The sequence below is a fragment of the Myotis daubentonii genome, chromosome 11 (assembly GCF_963259705.1).
Source record: "Myotis daubentonii chromosome 11, mMyoDau2.1, whole genome shotgun sequence".
Taxonomy (NCBI): Eukaryota; Metazoa; Chordata; class Mammalia; order Chiroptera; family Vespertilionidae; genus Myotis; species Myotis daubentonii.
Window position 1 is genome coordinate 26456708 of NC_081850.1, and position 19049 is coordinate 26475756.

The 19049-nt window shown below is 45.8% G+C and overlaps 1 pseudogene; it reads right to left on the minus strand.

Annotated features, from left to right (window-relative positions):
- Nucleotides 1-11599: 11599 nt before the first annotated feature.
- LOC132212699 (large ribosomal subunit protein eL38-like) lies at nucleotides 11600-18309 on the minus strand (annotated as a pseudogene).
- Nucleotides 18310-19049: the final 740 nt, after the last annotated feature.

The following is a 19049-nucleotide window of genomic DNA, read 5'->3' on the forward strand; positions in this document are numbered from 1 at the left end:
GTAAACGCAGCTCTGCTTTGAACTGGGCCTCTGCTTTGTGTAAATGATAGGGGGAAGCCCTTTTCCTGGAGGGCTTCTTGCATATTCTGTAAAATATTGGGCTGAAACCACTGAAAAAGTTCTTAAGTCTAGCTAGGAAATGGCTATCTTGATTTCCCACAAGTGAGGTGGCCTGTCCCTTCTGTGTTAGGCTGTGGGAAGACTTGCTCCCAAGCTTGTCCTCTAAAGCTGCGTCCTGAGAAGGAAATCTCTGCCCTCCAGGTCGGGAAATTCTCATTTGTGCATCTCCTGCACCGAGCTCTACTGAGTTGGGGCCTGTAGGCTCTGGGGGAGGGCACACGATATCATTGTTGACAGCTGGTGGGAAATTCTGATCCTGGCAGGACCTTAACGCCTGCCTTGGAAGCCAAGGTTCCTGCTGCTTCTCCGTCCTGACTGTGCTGTCCTCTGAATGGACACGCAGCAGCTGGGGAACCTCCTCATCCCCACTGCAGACATCCTGAGCAGGAGTCAGGGAGGCTTTGCCCGTCGAGCTGTCTCTGAGTCAGGGGACATGTCCGTGGATTGGCCTTGGGCCTCACTATCCTTTTTCTCCAACTTTAACTCCGCCATTATTTGTGTTTTAAATAAGTTAGGATCTTGAACTGATAATTTAGATGGTGGATTTTCAATGGTCACAATAGTTTCTCTGTTGATCCTTTGGGAGAGTCCTGGCTTGCTGGTTGTCCAGACGCCACTAGTTTTTGGTTAAAGAGCTTTGAGCCTCTCAGCCCTGACTATCTCCCTAGACATGCTGGGCCTGGAAGCAGGTTCTGATTTCTCCCTATTTGCGCCCTGTCGTATTTCTGCTCTGTGATTGGAATTCACTCTGTTATTCTTTGTCTCCTGTGGGGTCCCTGCGTGCCTTGCAGGCAGCTTCGGGGGTTGAATGTTGGCTATCAGAGAATGTATCTGACTCCCCCTCACTAATGGTGTTTGTGACAGGCAGTTTGATTGTCAACAATTTCTGAATGTCCTCTGAGCGTGTGCGTTTGATATCAGCAGGTGAATGTCCTTTCTTGTCCACGAGTGGGGTGGCAGGGAGAGGAAAGTTCAGGTCGTCAGCTGAATTTTCTGTTTCCACTTTGTCCTGGTGAAGGGGTTCAGAGCTTCCTCTCAGGGGCATGAAGGCCCCAGACTTGGTGTTTGTCTCAGAAATCAGTTTGGTTGAGGAGGAAGAGTTGGGATTGATTGAAGAATGGGATGAAGCATCTTTCGATTTGCAGTGCTCTTTGGATTCAAGGACTTTGGTGGGAAGGGCTGACAACATCCACATCTGTCACTTGGTAATATGGGGTTTCTGCATCTGCTGTGCACCACACTCAAGCAAGGGAAGCTCCTGGGATGTGTTCAGGCAGTAGTCCCCACCCACTGATTATGGCAAACTTATTTTCTCTAATTCAGTGTGGGATTTTTACAGGATTCTGCTTGAAAAGGTGTTGTGAACTGTGCACAGTCCAAGGAAGCTGACCCTCAATGATTTTCTCAAACTTTTTTTCTCAAAAAATGTACTTTCTGGACATTTTCCAGTTGTCTCTGACTTACACTATGCTCAGAAAACATTGAGTTTTCTATTGACAGACTCATCACCTCAGAGCCACTTCCCACATCCTTATGTGAGGAGGTCTTTGAGTCACTCAGCAGATGAACTTTTGGATCCATCTCTTGGCTGTGTACCTCCTCCTTCCCCTCATTCTCCTCTATTTGAAACATTTCTGAGCTCCTCTCATAGAAGCTTCCTGGTTGGCTCAATCCAAGGTTTGGATTTTCACTACTCTGGTCCTTATCCGCAGAGATCCATGAGAGGCCAGAACTGCTGTTTGACTCAAGCATGCCTGAGCAATTGCTCAGAGGCCTCATTAGTGACAGAGACCCATGGATCCTGCAGGGCTGGCCCTGGTGGTGTTGGATGAGCCTCTTTCCAAGGTGGTGCTCAAATTTCTCTAGAAATTCACTGCTGAGAGGAAACTCTACAGGATCGATGGAATTGGTAACATGTGCCTTAGAACTTTGAACCACAGAGGTTAAACCCCACAAACTTTCCTGTTCTTTCAGCAACACATTGCATTCCAGGCGTTCAGTTTCAGTTGAGGTATGACGTTCTAACTTATTATTGGGTATGTGGACATTCACTTCACAGACCTTATTCTGGGTATGCATAGACCATGCTAAAGGGAGATCAGGAAAAATGGGGAAAGACTAGTTACCTTTTCATGAAAGAAATCAGCTCCCTGTCGTCGTCCTTCCTGTGATAGTATCTCGAACCTGGGAACCAGAAGAGTGAGTTACATGTAATGAAGGTAGACACATAGGCATTACACATGAGGCCCTTTATGGGAGACCATTGGGATATTAGACTCTGACAGACCCAGGAATTAGTAGATGAGTCAAATGGTCAACAATAATATGAATAAGGTCCCCATATGTATGTTGCTTCATTTATAAAATAATCACATTTGATGCTCAAAAGCAGGCTGTGAAGCAGAGGGGTCAGTGGTCACAACAAAGAAGAATCTGATCATCCTGAAGTCAGAGTACTTTCTCTAAGTCAGGAGACAGAACTACTGACTCTCGACATCTACTGGGCAATACCCATGGCCCAGGTCCCTCACTGCTTCTTACCGAGGGACAGCAGAGCAGGGAATCTGAGCAGTATCTCAGGTCCAGTCTTTCCATGAGCCTCTCCTCTGAGGGCTCTATTTCATGAGAGGGGCTGTATCTACCAACTGACAGAGACCATGGACCTGGTACCTCATGGGAAGGAGAGAGAAGGGTCACCCTTGGGGAGCTCAGGTGGAATAGGCAGGACCTTACCTCTCCGTGTCCCACCTTTCCTCCTCCTCTTGGCTCTGACCCGATGCTGAGAACAAAAAGGAATGAGTGGGTGATTAGGCCTCATTTCCCTCCTCCTCCCCCTAGGACACTCAGACATTTACTATCTAAGAATAATGTCTCTCTGAGCCAACCAAATACATTTTAACCAATAGAACTTTGTGTTCCTTTTACCATTTTTAAAGCCTTAAAATGTTTGTAATTTTTCCTTTTTAAAAAACTCAAAAAAGGACTTCGTTTATGGGGTCCACACTTGGTATACTCAGAGGTCCTCTGCTCAAGGTCGGCATATAATCTGAGGCCAACAGTCCATCTCTGTCCCCTCAGATAGGACCCAGTAACCTGATGGTGCTCAGGCTGCAGTCTACTCACTCAGAGGCTCACAGAAGCTGAGCACTGCTCTGCTTAGCAGCCCAACACAAAGGCTTGGTTAAGTGATGCCTGCCAGGGCAGAATGACTCAGGATGAAGTGCTGGTTAACTTTGATGTCCTAAGGAAACTTCCAAGTCTCTAAATAACTGGATCCACGATAGGGAATCCCTGTGTTTGGAGCCAGAAACCTATCACCACACCCCGATGGTCTGTGAGATTCAGATGGAAGCCTGGGTCCTCCCTCAACCCCTAGCCCTGCCTGGTCTCTTCCCCTAGAGAAGCGATGTTCTGTTCTCTCCTCAGATGTGCCATCTTCAGTGTCTCTCTGACTCATCCGAACTCATTTAGAAATGTGGGAATCGAAATGGCAACAACAGTGAAGAACTCTTTGGGGGCTCACTCACTCAGGGTTCCTTACCTTTGGGGTATGTTCATTTTTCCAGAACGTTGGGAGGGATGGAATTCCCACGAAAAAAGTGAAGAGGAAGAACAAGCTCAACACCGAGATGGAAATGATGTTGAGGTGACCACGTAAACGTTCTGAGCCGAAGCTCAGATAAAGCTCTAGAAGGCTATTCAGAAATAGACCGAGTTCCATTTTCCGAACAACAACGCTGCTTAAAGCAACTGAGCTCTGAGGGCTCCGACTCTTGGCTTTATAGCCAGGCCTGTATCACAGAGCACTGTGGAGTCACAGAGGGTTTCTGAGCGTGGGGATGAGTCCACCTTCAAGAGGGTCTGTCCACAGCCCCGCCCCCCCGCCAGCCCAGCAGATTCCCTCCATCTCTTCCTGGCCTCTAGGTCCTTCTGCCCTACTCTCCTAGCCTGTTTTCCAATATGTCTTTTAACATATCACATATTTATTTAGCGTAATGAATGCTCTGCATGTTTCATCTGTAACCCAGATATTAGCTGGGCCTCCTTTCATGTTGGACACTTTGACTTTGGTCTCAACAGGTCCACTAGCTTAAAAGTCTGAAATACTCCCTGGAAATTTTGCTTGTGCCCAGACGTTTACACTGAGGATCATATATGTCCTCAAATCCAACTTACATAAATGTGGGTAAAGAACTTGAAGGTCTTTTCGACTTCCGTAGTTTTGTGAATGTGAAATAGAAATTTTTTTTTTAGTAAGTTATAATTGAGTAATAAAGTCTAAAATATCATCCCTCCCTCACCCCCAGGAATACATTTCACATATGTTACATATATCCAACCCCTAAGTTCTGTAATAAAGCTCTCCGCAGGACATTTCAAGCAGACATGTAGGTGGCCGAGGTGGTTTGTGTCAGAGTGTGATCCCCATATAACCCCACGACAATTTCTCAGTTGAGGTACATTCCCACACAGAAGTCTGGGTCCACATATCAGACTGCACTTGGTTATATTGTCTACAAGAAGGAGTGTTTTCCAGAATCTTGACTAGAATAACGTGCTGCTATTTGAGGAGGATCATTGCCGATGTGTCATTTGTTCAGGACTCTCATAAGTTTTCAGTTTCCTAGGGACAATCCTCAGTGCTCTCTCACTCCCAGCCCTATTACTCTCCCTGGGCGGAGCCGCATGCGGACAGCTGTTTTCAGGGTCCCCAAAAGGCAACTGGTTCAAATGAAAAGGATGAAGCCTCTCAGGGCTGTCAGCACCCCCCTTACTTAGTGGGAGACAGAGCAAGCTTACTTGTACTCATGTTGAGTCTCACTGAACTCCCACCATCATGGGTCCATGGAAATTCTGTGCCATGGGGCTTCCCCAATGCTGTTTGTGAAGGGAAAAGCAGGTACTCATATTGCGCACATCCCCTCATATGCATGCTCCATTGTCTCCATAAACTTTACTTAATGTTAGGTTAGGTTGCTCAGGAGGTGGCGCAAGAAATATAGAGTCCAATGAATCAGAAATGAAAGGAAAGGAAAAGGTTTATTTCTGCGTCCCCGGGAGACCCACGTACCCCAAAGACAGGGCATGTGGATTCACACCAACGGGGGCGGGGGGTTGGCTTTTTTTATACTGCGGTTGTGTGAGTGGCGGGGACATGAGCTGAGGTATTCAGTTGAGGAAGTTTCAGCTTCCGGGGTCAGCCAGGTATTCAGGAATGAGTCAGTATCTGTGTGGGGGTCGTTGTGGATTCAGGGAGAAGCCTGTATCTGTGTCTGGCTTGCTGATCTGTTAGGCATGCCAGGGGGAGTCCATTATCTCCTCCCGTGTCTGCATGTATCCGATCCTGGGCTCTCTCGGACCTAACATCCCGGCCTTTTGGTGATAAGGGACGGCAACTCGTTCTGACTGCTTCCAGCTGGCTAAGGGCGATGAGGGGGGTGTTTTAAAGGCCAGGGTTAGGCAGAGGCAGATTGGAGGGCAGCCGAGCGTAGGGATGGAGCAGGAGCTGATTCACAGTCACCCGTGAGATCTCCGTGATCCAGGAGCGGATGAACTTGAGGAGGCAGGGGGCTAGGAGAAAAAATAACACAGATGAGAATCAGGGGCCCTATCATGGGTAGGACCCAGGTAGCTAAGTGGCTTTTGAACCAGCCAGAAAGAGAGTTGTCCTGGAAGTGTCCTGCATGTAGTTCTTTACTCAGCTTAGTCAGGGTCTGTACGTTTACGTTTTGCTTCACTACTCCGGACTCGATGTAGTAACAGCATTCTTCCTGAAGGAATATGCAGGTTCCTCCTCTTTCTGCAGTCAGAAGGTCTGAGGCACGCCGGTTCTGCAGGGCTACTTGGGCTATTGATGTCACTTGTCACTGTAGGGAGGCTAAAAAGAGGCGGTAGTAGACTCCAGGGCTAATTGGAGCTTGTCATTAAAGTCCTGAGCAGTGACCAGACTGTTCCCGAGGGCCCCCTGGTGAGGCCTACTGAGGCAGCGATACTCACCCCTAACATGACAGGGAGGAAGGCAGCCCGGCGGGTCCAGGGATGGGATGGAGGGAGCAACCAGTGAGCTCCGACTCTCCATACAAGGTTAGTTGGGGAACTACTGTGACCACGAAGCAAGGCCCAGGGTCAGAGGAGTTCATGCAGTTGCTTAAGGTGCCGTTGCACCAAAACAAGGTACCTGGGCTGGCCTTGGTGAGACTGGCTGCGGTGTGGTATGACAGTCTCTCCCATGGCAACCTCATAGGTGTTGACATCTTGATTACACCTGTCTGGGTTCCGCTGCCAGGTGACTTGTTTGCAGTTCTGGTAGTAGGTTTCAAGGATCTTGAACCTCCACACATAAGCGGGTGGGGGTTGGTGTAGGTTGCTCAGGGCCAGGAGGAGAAGGAGGAGGGGAGGGCAGTTAAGGCAGACCTTAGTGGGGCCCAACACCTCACATTTATAGAAGTCATGTTGCTCCGGGTTCCTCTTGAGTCTAGAGAGGTGGTGCCAGGACAGGTCGTCAAGCTGGGGTTGCCAAGCAGCTTGGCCGCAGTGGGGGCTGTGAGGATTACAGTGTGAAGTCCTGTCCACCTAGGCTCCAAGGCTTGCGATTAGGTTCTTAAGGTGGACCGAGTCACCATGGTGAAGGGCTGGTTCTTGGGAGTCTTGGTCGGTCGGCTCTGGCTTGGGCAGAAACCTGTTCTCATGTTCTCAGAGCAATTGCCTGGTTAAAGACAGATATGGGAGATACGTATCCAGGGGAGGGGGATCAGTAAGGAGATGGTGGTTGAGCAAGAAGAGTCAAAAGGGCTCAAGAAAGTGGGGCTCCTTGGTGTAGCCGGAGTTTGGTCAGGGCCATGGGCAGGAGGTCCGGCCAGGAGCTGCGAATTTCTAGAGAGAGTTTAGTTAGATGGTCCAATAAGTTGGAATTGAGTGGCTATGATGAGGGTTCGAGCCAGTGACAGAAATCCAGCAGGATGTAGAGGAGGAGGGATTGATGTTGGAGAGTAGATGGAAAGTTGTGTTGATGAGAGTGGGCATAGGAGTAGGCCCAAGGTTTGTAAATAGAGTGACATTAGAGGATTTCCCATCCCAGACAGTAGAATTGATGACTCCCTCATCATTCCATGCCCGTTTCACCTGAAAATATAAAAAACCTGAGCAAAATTGGAGGGTCCCTTGCCAGGTAAGAGCCTGTGAGGAATGATGGGTCATCCTGTCCTGGATGGTGTCGCTGAATCTTCTTCGGGGATGGTGGGAGGCACTCAGGGAGCCTGAGAGAGGTAGGTATTGCAGTGAAAGTGGGAGAAAATGTTAGAATGCGCTGTTATCCAAGGGAAAATGTAAGGAGCAGTGGAAGCCAGGGACCTGGAGGCTGGAGAAAAGGCGGGGAGGGAGCAGGTCGCACAGCCTGTTCCCAGGCCTCTAGCTGCTTGGATTTTAAAACTGCCACATTTTTCCTTTGGGGAGGGTGGAGGGGGATGGGGCGAGGTCAGAGCAGTTTTCAGTTCAGAGGAGGGGACAGTTGTGAGGAGATAAGGAGAAGGAGATAAGGCGATGACTGAGCTAGGCAAAGACTGAGCTAGGCTACTGTGGTCTGGGACAACAGGGCCCCATGACAGGACGCATGGCAGTGGAGGATCGGTGTCCCTGTAAAGGGAGGGGGCCAGGAGTGGGAGGAGCAGGGAAGCTGAAGGGTTCAGAGTGAGCTGCAGAGTGGCCACTAGGATGGTGAGGATGTCTTGTCCTAACAGGGGCACGGGGCATGCTATCATCAAGGACGCAGGGAAGGGGTCTGGTTGCCAGCGGGCAGGTGGATTTGCCGTCAATACCCATGTCCGAGATCTTGGAAGGATAAAGGGGCCCTAAAAAGGAGGGCAGGACAGAGAAGGCAGCCCCCGGGTCAACGGGGAAGGTGACCTACTACCTTCATTGTGACCCGAGGCTCAGCGAGGGTGATTGGAGCCATCGAGGCTGGGCTTCTTCAGTCTTCAGCCAGTTCCAACATGGCCGGCGGGTGGGTCCTGGCCTGGAAGGGTGGCCCCCCTACGCTGAGGTGTAGAAGGCCCGCCACTTTTCCAGGGCAGTCATTCTTCCAGTGACCATTTTGACCGCATGCCGGGCAGGGCTTGGTCGGAGCTAGGGGCCAGGGGCACTGCATTGCCCAGTGGCCTTCATTTCCACATTTGAAGCATTCTCCGGTGGCGTTCCTTTCGTTGCACCCCCACCGCTCACAGCCCCCTTAGGGCCATGGCGGCTGCCGTTGGCCTCAGGGCCACAACTAAGGCATGACTGCAGGTCCACCTTCTGTGGAAGGCAGGCATCCCATTCTGACTGTGCCTGCTCCTCCAGGGCATTAAGAACCTTCAAGGCCATTTTTCACTCGATCTCGGACCTGGGTTTGAGGACTAATAAAGACCTTAAAGGTCGGGTTAGAGAGTGGGGGGCATAGATTCAGACTATGCCCTCAGTCCCTGGACAGGACTATGGCAGGGGTAGAATGGGCGCAGAAATGGAAGAGGCTGTTTTGGAGCTGACGTTCTTAGGATTTGGGCTCTAGGGGAGAAGGGAGCTTTTGGTTAAGAGGGTCTGAAGAGAGCCCAGCTGCAACCTCTCACAAAGGGAACTGGCCGGCCACCTGTGAATTAAAGTGCTGGCAGTCATGGTGGCGGAGTTTCGGTGGAGCGCACAGAGGAAGGCGGGCGGTTAGACCTTACAGAGGGCACTGCGTGGGGTACAGGTTACTAAGGCAGGCCTGTAACGGGAGGGGAGAGAGCCGGAGAGGTGGCCTGGGTGGGCTTGGGAGAGGTATCAGCAGTTGAGTTTAAAAGCTGCAACCTCCCAGGGGCAGAACGGAGGAGGAAGGACAGAAGGGAGGTAGAGCCTATGGACGCCTGTGTGTACCGACTGGGAAAGCAGGCAGGGGCGGGGGCGGCAGGGGACTTGAGTTGCCAGCTCCCGCAGCTGCTACGGCGGCGTTAGCAGCTACAGCGGGTGCGCGGACAGACCAACTGAGCGGCGGTGGAATGGGGCAGTGTGCACAGCGGCAGCGTGCAGGGACATGGGGTTGTAAAAGGTGGTTTGAGTTTCCGGCCATCGTGGGGCAGGCGGAAGAGGGGAGGCGGGGTCAGGAGGCAGTGAAGAAGGCGTGGCTGGAGGAGGGTCCAGGAGGGAGGAAGACAGAGGGTGGACGGGCGACTTTCCCTGGGGGAATTTGCAGTGGTCTCCGGTGAAGGGGGGTGGGGGGTGGGGAGTGGGGAGTGGGAGGAGGCTGAGACGATGATGATGATGACAGCGCCTGCCCTGGCGCCGCCACCCACACACAGCACATGAACCCACCCCCACATGCACCGCACACACCTCAGGCTCAGTGGTGCAGGGACAGCCTGGAGGGAGGGGGAAGGGCGGAGCGAGGAGAGATGGCGGAAGGAACTTTGGGGGAGGGACGGGGAACGCAGAGAGATGGAGAGAGGCTGAGAGAGAGACTGAGAGAGAGAGACTTGGGCAAATTTCCCAGTTCACTGGCAGAAATTACTGAGATCGGTGTGACGGTAAAGTCAGGGTCCCGTTTTCATACTGGGGCCATGCTACCTTACAGAAAAAGGATGCAGGTCCTGGACAGGCCCTGTGTTTAGCCAGATCAGTGAGCCGGTACCCTAGAGGTATGCTCAGGTCAGGTTTGGAATTTAGATTCCCCATGCTCGATACCCATGGCCTGTAGCAGGGCTAAAGGCTGGCGTCCCAGCGGTTTAACTCACGCTACGGATGGACGGAGGGACCGTGGGTCCGGAGGAGCCTTCCTGGAAGGGTCCGGAGAGGCAATCTCTGACGTGGCCACCTTTTATGGACAGAGATGCCAGCGGGCAGGCGGCCACATGGGACCAGCACGGGGGCAGGGCGGGACTCACCACTGATGCTGCAAAACTGGGAAAATTTGCTGAGCTGAAGAGATGAGATCCTCATGGGTCCAGAGCCACGAGGAGGGAGAGGCAGGCACCCCTAGCCATAGAGGGACAGCCAAATGGAGTGCTCGCGCCACCCGGGTTTCAAGGCACCAAATGTTAGGTTAGGTGGCTCAGGAGGTGGCGCAAGAAATAGAGAGTCCAGTGAATCAGAAAAGAAAGGAAAGGAAAAGGTTTATTTTTGCTTCCACGGGAGACCCACGTACCCCAAAGACAGGGCACCTGGAATCACACCAACGGGGGGCGGGGGGGGGCGCTTTTTTTATACTGCCCTTGGATGAGGGGCGGGGACATGAGCTGAGGTATTCAGTTGAGGAAGTTTCAGCTTCCGGGGTCAGCCAGGTATTCAGGAATGAGTCAGTATCTGTGTGGGGGTCGTTGTGGATTCAGGGAGAAGCCTGAATCTGTGTCTGGCATGCTGATCTGTTAGGCATGCCAGGGGGAGTCCATTATCTCCTTCCATGTCTGCATGTATCCGATCCTGGGCTCTCTCCGACCTAACACTTACAAAGCTGAGTTTTAAGGTAAAATTATTAAGAATCACAAAATGATGACAATGGAGCATTAAACCAAGCACTGAGTGTCCCCTGAGTGACAGCACAGGTTGTCATCCTGGACCTGCTCTGCAGCTTTCTTTCTCGCCTCAGTTTACATTCTGGACTTCCCTCCCTCCTTTCCTCCCTTCCATCCTTGCTCTCTAAAAATCAATAGAAAAGTATCCTTGGGTGAGGATTAACAACAACAACAACAACCAAAAAACCCTAACTTAGATCTTTATTGCTTGTGATATGAGAATATTGGTAAGCTATTTGAGGATAAGTTTTTAAATATACTTTATGGAATCTTAAATAATCACTTTGTGGATGATGCATGAATATGTCCGTAAATGTTCTCTCCAAGTAAGCAATTGGATATACTACATTATTTAAGTATCCTGATATTCTATATATATTTACCGATATGACTTACCATGAGCTGATGGTATTTGTTTGCTTGAATACAGTTTTCCATCTGTTAATGAAACACTGTCTTGTATCATTTTGAATGACCCTCTGTATGTATCCGATTGTCAAATTTTGTTTTAAAGCCAATTTTACTTATGCAGACAGTGTCTGAATTCTCTCAACCTAATAATAATTTATTTTATTGCTGTCATTTAAAAATTGCTTACTACTATTTTGGTTGAAAATGGTTTATTTGCTTTTCTTACAGTTGTTTGGAAGATAAATATTTAATCTACATTATCATAAATCTGTAGTAATATAATAATTAAAACATTAGACTTTCCTCAAGAAATGTTTGGTCTAATAAAATGTCTCTTTAAGGAAATATTAGGAATGTGGTTCTTTTATTATTTTAATTTCATATTACTTTTTAATCTTGGGTTATAAATCACATCAATTTTTACATAATGAATTTTCATATTTTTGAATTTTTATGTATTTTATTATAGAAATAATATGTATGAGCTTTAGGTTTCCATGCGTAATTTTAATTTTTAAAATTTTAACACACTTTGGTTCAGCGTGTCTGGTTCATTTCAGTTCCTTCACTGCCAAACCTGAAGGCAGGGACTGCTTCAGTTTCTCTGCATGCCCTGTGTCTGTGATGACCAAGGTATAAAGATATCTTACTTTTCTTCATCTGGACACATTTAGTGTCCTTTCTCCTGGCTGTGAACAGGAAGTCATTGATTTCCTCAGTTTTGGGGAGGCATGGCTACTAGGTAGGCATGAAGAGTGTGTGGTGGCCAGCACAGCAACATAAAACAGCCAAGAGGATGTGGGAGACGGGGGTTAATTTTATATTTTTGCTGTGATTTATCCATATTTATATTCAGTTCTTAGTACTTAATTCAGTTATGCTAACTTGGATAAGAATACATATGCCATTTTTTTTTAAAAAAATTATTATTTGTTTTTAATTTTACTTTTTAAAATATATTTTTATGGATTTCAGAAAGGAAGAGAGAGGGAGAGAGAGTTAGAAACATCAATGAATGAGAGAGAATCATTGATTGGCTGCCTCCTGCATGCGCCCTACTGGGGATCGAGCCCACAACCGGGGCATGTGCCCTTGAACGCAATCGAACCTGGGACCCTTCAGTTCTCAGGCCGATGCTTTATCCACTGAGCCAAACTGGCCAGGGCTACATGTGCCATTTTAAATAGAATAAATGCTTGGGTAGCATATCTGATGTTATCTTTTTAATCTTGGCTGGGTATGTAATACTTGTGGCCTGGTCATTTTATCTTAAGTCCTGGTAGGAGCATTTCTTCTGTGTCATTTTATTACTGAGCTGAAACTCTGGTGTCTTTTCTATTCTGAATGAGTGACTTCAGTATGTATTCTTAAAAATTCTTTTTATTCATTTATTTAGAGAGGGAGAAACATCGGTTTGTTCTATATATTTATGCACTCATTGGTTGATTCTTGTATGTGCCCTGACCAGGGATTGAACCCACAACCTTGGTGTATTGGGACAACGACGCTCTAATATAGGGCTGGGTATGTATTCTTAATCTTCAAAATGTAAATTTCGTGACATCATGTTGGAATTCATGTCTATTCACTTATCTTTCTTAGCTAGTGTGATCCCTCTCAGTTTTCAATTTGAAGTGTTTTCCTCGAATGGGGAGTTTTCTTTATTCGATTTTCCTTACTGCTCCCTTTCTAAGCAGAATGCCTATTCCTTGTAGATTGTCTCTCCCTTTAGCAATCTGCATTAATATCATCTGCCACTGAATGTGCTCTTTCATTTCATCCCCTTCACGTCTTCATTCATCTCAGGTTATATATGCTTTCATCCCAGAGTCTTTCTGTTACAGTGAGTGAGTGTTGTTACCCTCTTATTACTTTGGGCTCCTCTTATTTAATACCGGAACTATTTATAATCTTGCTTGTATCTAAATCAGATATTCCCTACCTTTCCTGAAAGTCAGCATATTTGGGGGTGGGGGAAGAGGAAAATGTGTTCTTCTTAGCATGTGGATCTCTTCCTTTTGCGTGTTGATTTTTGAACACAAAGCATTCTAACTGCTTGACGAAGACAGTTTTGAGGATTTACATCAATGTCCTCATTATTGGCCTGACTGTTGTCTCCAACGCCTGGAGCGGGACTGTTATGGGGCAAGCCTCACAGAGGCCCTGCAGGGCAAGTTTTCAGCAACTTCTGGGGGCTGCTTCCAGATATTAAGTTCTCCAGAGTTACAAAGGACACCCCCTGCCCTCAAGTACTCCAATGACTTATCTCAGTGGTTACTGGACTCTAATGCTCTCAACAGTGAAAAACAAGACTATCTGAGAGAAATTTTTGTTTGTGTTAATTTAAAAATGGTTTTTGCTTACAAATGGGAGGTGAGAGGATTAGTTCCATGAGCCTCGCAGTTTCTGCAGAATGTCCCGGTGTGGGCAGGGAGAGAGTATATAATGAGATGAATATGTGAAAAAAAAAAAAAAAATATATATATATATATATATATATATATATATATATATAGAGAGAGAGAGAGAGAGAGAGAGAGAGAGAGAGAGAGAGATGAAAGAGAGACATTCATTGGTTGCCTCCCGCACACTCCTTGACAGGGTCCTGGGGTGGAACCAGCAACCCAGGGTCATGCCCTTCAGTGCACTTACCGATGCTCTAACCACTGAGAAACTGTCCCAAACTTCAATATTGGGACTTTTATTTCCTTTAGAGTTGTAAGGATTAGTTTTAATATATTATTTAGAATTCAGTCTAGACTGCTTTAAAAAATTGGCTTAAACAAGAGAGTTTTATTTACTTCATTTTTCTCTCCTTCAGAGCAGCATATTTGGTGACAGTGGAGTTGGTGAGGCACCGTCCTTCTCTCTTACACTTGTGCTCTCCCAAGGTGTTATCTTCAGCCAAAAGTGGAGAATCAGGTGGCTTAGCACACATCTTTATCCTGGCCAGTGGAACACGGAAAAGTGAATGCATGCCTATGTCCATTTCTTTTAAGGACCATTATATTAACTTACATCGCTCTCTCATCTTGTTTTCAAGACCTTACACCATGTGTAATATTTAACACTAGATTGCCCAAGGAAGTCATTTTGACTGCTTTTTAATTTCAATTAGAAAAACAATTATGTATACTATGTATATAAGGACACAATGTCTTAGAATTTTGTGACTTTTTGTACAACATATAAATGCGTTTATTAATAATTGTCGTTACCTCCCCCTCCTTCATTTCTGGTATATATATATATATATATATATATATATATATATATATATATATGTGTGTGTGTGTGTGTGTGTGTGTGTGTGTGTTATACCTATATTGCCCAGAAGCATCATTTTGACTGCTTGGGGGGGCGGGGGGCGGAAATTATGACTCTTATTATTGAATTGAGTAAATTTCTTATATGACCAGTTAGGCTCTGTATTGAAATAACAGTTTTTATTTTTTCTCGATTACTGTCACATGATAACATACAAGTACATGATAAATTGTCGATACTTGATAAGTTGCAGTTGTTCAATAAGCTAAACTAGTACTTGTTATTCGAATCTTTATGCAGTGATACTTGTTCTAATAAGTTGTTTATTTTATTTCTTTTGCGCCCTAAATTCATGAAAGAAATGTCGAATAGAAGTGAGTTATTGGAAAAACTAAGGAACATAAGTGAAGAGTGCTCCGATATTATTCTTTCACAATGCAGTCATTTTGACTGCTTTTGGGCAATATAGGTATATACTAAATTTCAGTCTTTCTAGTGTTAAATGGAAAGGAGGTTGGGAACCTCAGACTGGGGTGTTTAGCTAAGAGATCATGTGTTCAGCTAACATATCTGCTGGGGTCGAAGAAGGGGAAAAAACACATGATATATGCAGAGTGGGAGTTGGTAATACTCTACCAAAACGTGTTTTCTGGAGATCTTTATTGATAGATGGGATAAATTTTAACCATGCAAAGGTCTTTAAAGGTAATATTTTCTCATTTCTTCATGTTCTTAACTATTCTGTCCAACAGTATACGAAATTAATTGATCTGCAACAATACATCACCAAACACAGTTGCAGTGATTGTGGTTTTGAGAAGTTTTGGGCCCTCTGTTCTGTTCCATTGATCTCTATGTCTGTTTCTATGCCAGTACCAGGCTGTTTTGACTATAATGGCTTTGTGGTATAGTCTAATATCCAGTATTGTGCTCCCTCCAACTTTCTTCTTCTTAAATATTGCTAAGGCTATTTGGGGTCTTTTTTTGGTGCCATATAATTTTGGGAATATTTTTCTAGATTTATGAAATATGCCATTGGTATTTTAAAAGGGATTGTGTTGATTCTATAGACTTCTCTGTGTAGTATAGACATTTTAATGATGTTGATGTTAATTCTTGCAATTCATGGTCACAGATAATTTTCCTCAGGAAAAAAAAAACTAATAGAAGAACAAAGTGCCCTGCAAAGTTACTAGGAGGATGGGAAGTGTTGTCTTATCTGAGCAAAAATGTTTTTGTCATGAGAGTCCCAGCAGTTCTCATCTGCAAGTGGAGATGGCCTCAGTTTGAAAAGTGAAATTTTAAAAAAGCATGGGGGAGCAGATCAGACTGTACCAATGAACAGAAAGCAAGACAGAGAGGGCGATGAGGCCATGGCACACCCATGGACCAATGGCAAACATCTCTAAAATCTTTAGTAATCTTTTTACTGGCAAAACCCCTTTAAGGCTATAGGCCCCTAATAGCCGAGCTAGCCTCTATCAGTGGTCCTCAACTTTTCTAATGCCGCAACCCTTTAATGCAGTTCCTCATGTTGTGGTGACCCCCAACCATAAAATTATTTTCGTTGCTACTTCATAACAGTAATTTTGCTACTGTTATGAATCATAACGTAAATATCTGGTATGCTATGTGTGTTTTCCCATGGTTGGGACCCACAGGTTGAGAACCACCGCATCCAGTTCCCTTCACCAATACAGTATGCAGCCCTCTGATCCCTCTTTCTTCTGCCAACTTCCTTCTCTTTCCACAACATTTTTAATTCTTTAGTTTACATAGCAATTGTAACAACACAGTCCACAACCCAGGAACAAACACATTTTGATGCTGGAGTGGGCTTCTCTTTAGCGTAGCTTCTGAGCACGATTGTGATTATATTTAGCAGTACATTTTGGGCTGTGTGTGTGTGGTTTTTTGTTTGTTTGTTTTACTCACACTGATGTTTCCTTCTATTAAACATTAATGATTGTTTTCCAAAATCTACTTTTTACTGAAGTTCCTATTGGCATCTCTCTCGTTTTTTAAATAATGTAGTTTTTGTTGATGTGGTATATGTATTTACTTCCTCTCCCCATGCCAGCTAATCCTTGAATAGTTACAACCACTACAGCTCCTTTATTTAGATTATAAACTGCTAAAATGAAGCCGTGTCATTTCCTTACATTTCTTGCCTGCATTCCCTCTCTGAGTCCGGAAATGTGCTGACATCTTTTTCCTTATCCTTTCCCCTATTTGTCCTTCTCAAGTACTTACTCTCTTTCAATCCTTTGTTTAAATATAGTTCACATACCATACAATTCACCCATTTAAAGTGTCTAATTTTATGATTTTAGGATTTTCAGATATGTACATCCCCACAGTTAATTTTAAAACATTTTCATGACTTCAAAAAGAAAACTTACAATCTTTAGTTGTCATCTCTCCTCCCCTTTCTTCCCCCACCCCCAGCCCTAAGCAACCACCAATGTATTTTATATTTCTCTAGTTTTGTCTGTGTTGAACATTTCATATGAATGGAATCACATGTGATCCTTTGTGACTGGCTTTATTCACTTAGCATAATGCTTTCAGGGTCCATCCATGTTATAGCATGTATTCATAGTTTTTATTGCCAAAAGATATGACATTGCATGGATAAACCACATTTTATTTACCATTCCTCAGCTGATGGACATGTGGGTTGTGTCCACCTTTTGAGTATTATGAATACTGGATGCTACTGCTGTGAGCATTTGTTTACAAGTTTGCTGTGGACATGTGTTTTCATGTCTCAGGAGTGTGTACTTAGAGGTGGAGTTGCTGGGTCATATGGAAACTCTCTGTTTGACATTTTGAGGATGGGCCAGACTCTTGGTCAAAGTGGCTGCGCCATTTTCCATTCCCGCAGCTATGTGTGAGGGTTCCGCCTTCTCGGCATTCTCAGCGAGAGACTGCTTCTAGCCTTTTTGTGTGTGTGTCTGTTGTTATCTCACAAAATGCTTGTGATTTGCATTTTTTTCTGATGGCTAGTGACATTGAGCATCTTTTCATCTCATATTTTACTTTTAATGGCATTTTTGGAAAGAAAGAGATAAACAAGTGTATCTGATCTGCATTTATGTCATTTGCATGCATAACAGGAAAAATTCTTCTAAATATTTGGAAACACAGTGTTGTTATTTTTAATATTTTGTTGAAAAGTCCCCATCTCATGGCTTCATGCTCCTCTCTGAACAGTGGCCCAGCGCATCTGTTGAGCAAGTGGTGATGCCCTCAGTTTGAGGAAAGTGAGATTTGCCATGGATTTGAGGGGCTTTCTAGAGAGATTAGACAAAGGAAACAGGGAACTGAGCTCCATTTGTTTTGTTCACATGTTAGTAAGCATCGGAGCATTATTTGTGGAATGAATGAGTTCCAGATAGTTCCATGGAACCAGTAGAACCCATTGTGAGATCTAATGTAGTAGTGGTCATTACTTATAGGAAGCCATTTCTAGAAAAACACAGAGTTGAAATTTGTAGGAAGGATTAAAGGGAACTGGAAGGGGGGCCCATTGTCGTGGAGCTTTTGAAATGTTAGTCACTAGATGGACCATCAAGTCTACCTTAGTAAGCGAGGAAGCCAAGAGCTTTGTGGATTGACAGGGAGTGAGTGGATAAATGAATGACCTGGAATTGAAAAACTAACAATGGGCATCTATGCTGGAAGGATAGGGGATGAGGCCAAAGGGTCAAAGGTCAGACTATATTATTCCTGAGGCAGAGATGTTCCTGGTCATAAGGTCTGCAGTGTGGCAGTGACTGCACTGGAGCGGCAGTAAAGGACCCCAAGATGAGATGGTGTGGGAACTGGGAGGCTGCGTTATTGGCCGCTTGTCCACATGGATGTTACAACCCTCCGCTGCCTGCTCACCCCTTCACGGCCCCTGCCTTGGGGCCCATTCCACCTTTAGTTCCTTTTTGTTCTGCATTTTTTCTGTGGTCTCTAGCTTCAGACATTGCAGGGCCAACGGCATAACTCTAGACAAGAAGATGCTAGTGTGGTAGTGAAAGGGGGCTCTGTTTGGTTTTTGTTTGGTTTGGTTTTTTCTATTTACACTCAGGATTCACAAGGTTTACTGGAAAAGCTACCTGAAGTGCTCATGGGGACGCTCATTCCATTTTTGTGTTTCAGTCTGTACAAGTGGATTTGCCTTCCCTCTAGACCACTGTAGAAAGGGTGGGTGGGTGTGTGTGCACATTTGTCAGGGGAAAAACAATACCCCCCAAACACTCCTATTCAGGGTTCACCCACCTGTGGGATCCTCTGATCACTGACTTCTAACGATTAAGCCACTGTCTCTTCTTCACTAACACTTTCTGAAAAATATACCCGTCCTTGATCTTCTTCAGATGTGGAAGGCCTGTCTTCCCTGCTGCCTTCCAGGACATACAGCATTCCCTGAAGGGCAAGGGGTGGGCTGCTATCCATGTTCCTTCAGGCTAAGCTATGAGGAAGGAGACAGAGCCCATCTCCTCAAACCTCATCAGGGAGGAAGTGGGCTTAGGGGGAGGGCACATGGTATCTAGTTCTCAACAAGAGCTCCAGGGAATGGTCACTTTTGGAAGCCAAAGGAAGCAGTCAGTAGGAGCTGAACTTACTCCTTTCTTTCCTTAAGCGCAAGCCCTGAGAAACCCTTGCCCCCAACTCAGGACACAGTTAAGACATCACTGTTATTACAGACACATTTATTAGGCAAGTCAATATTCCTCACAA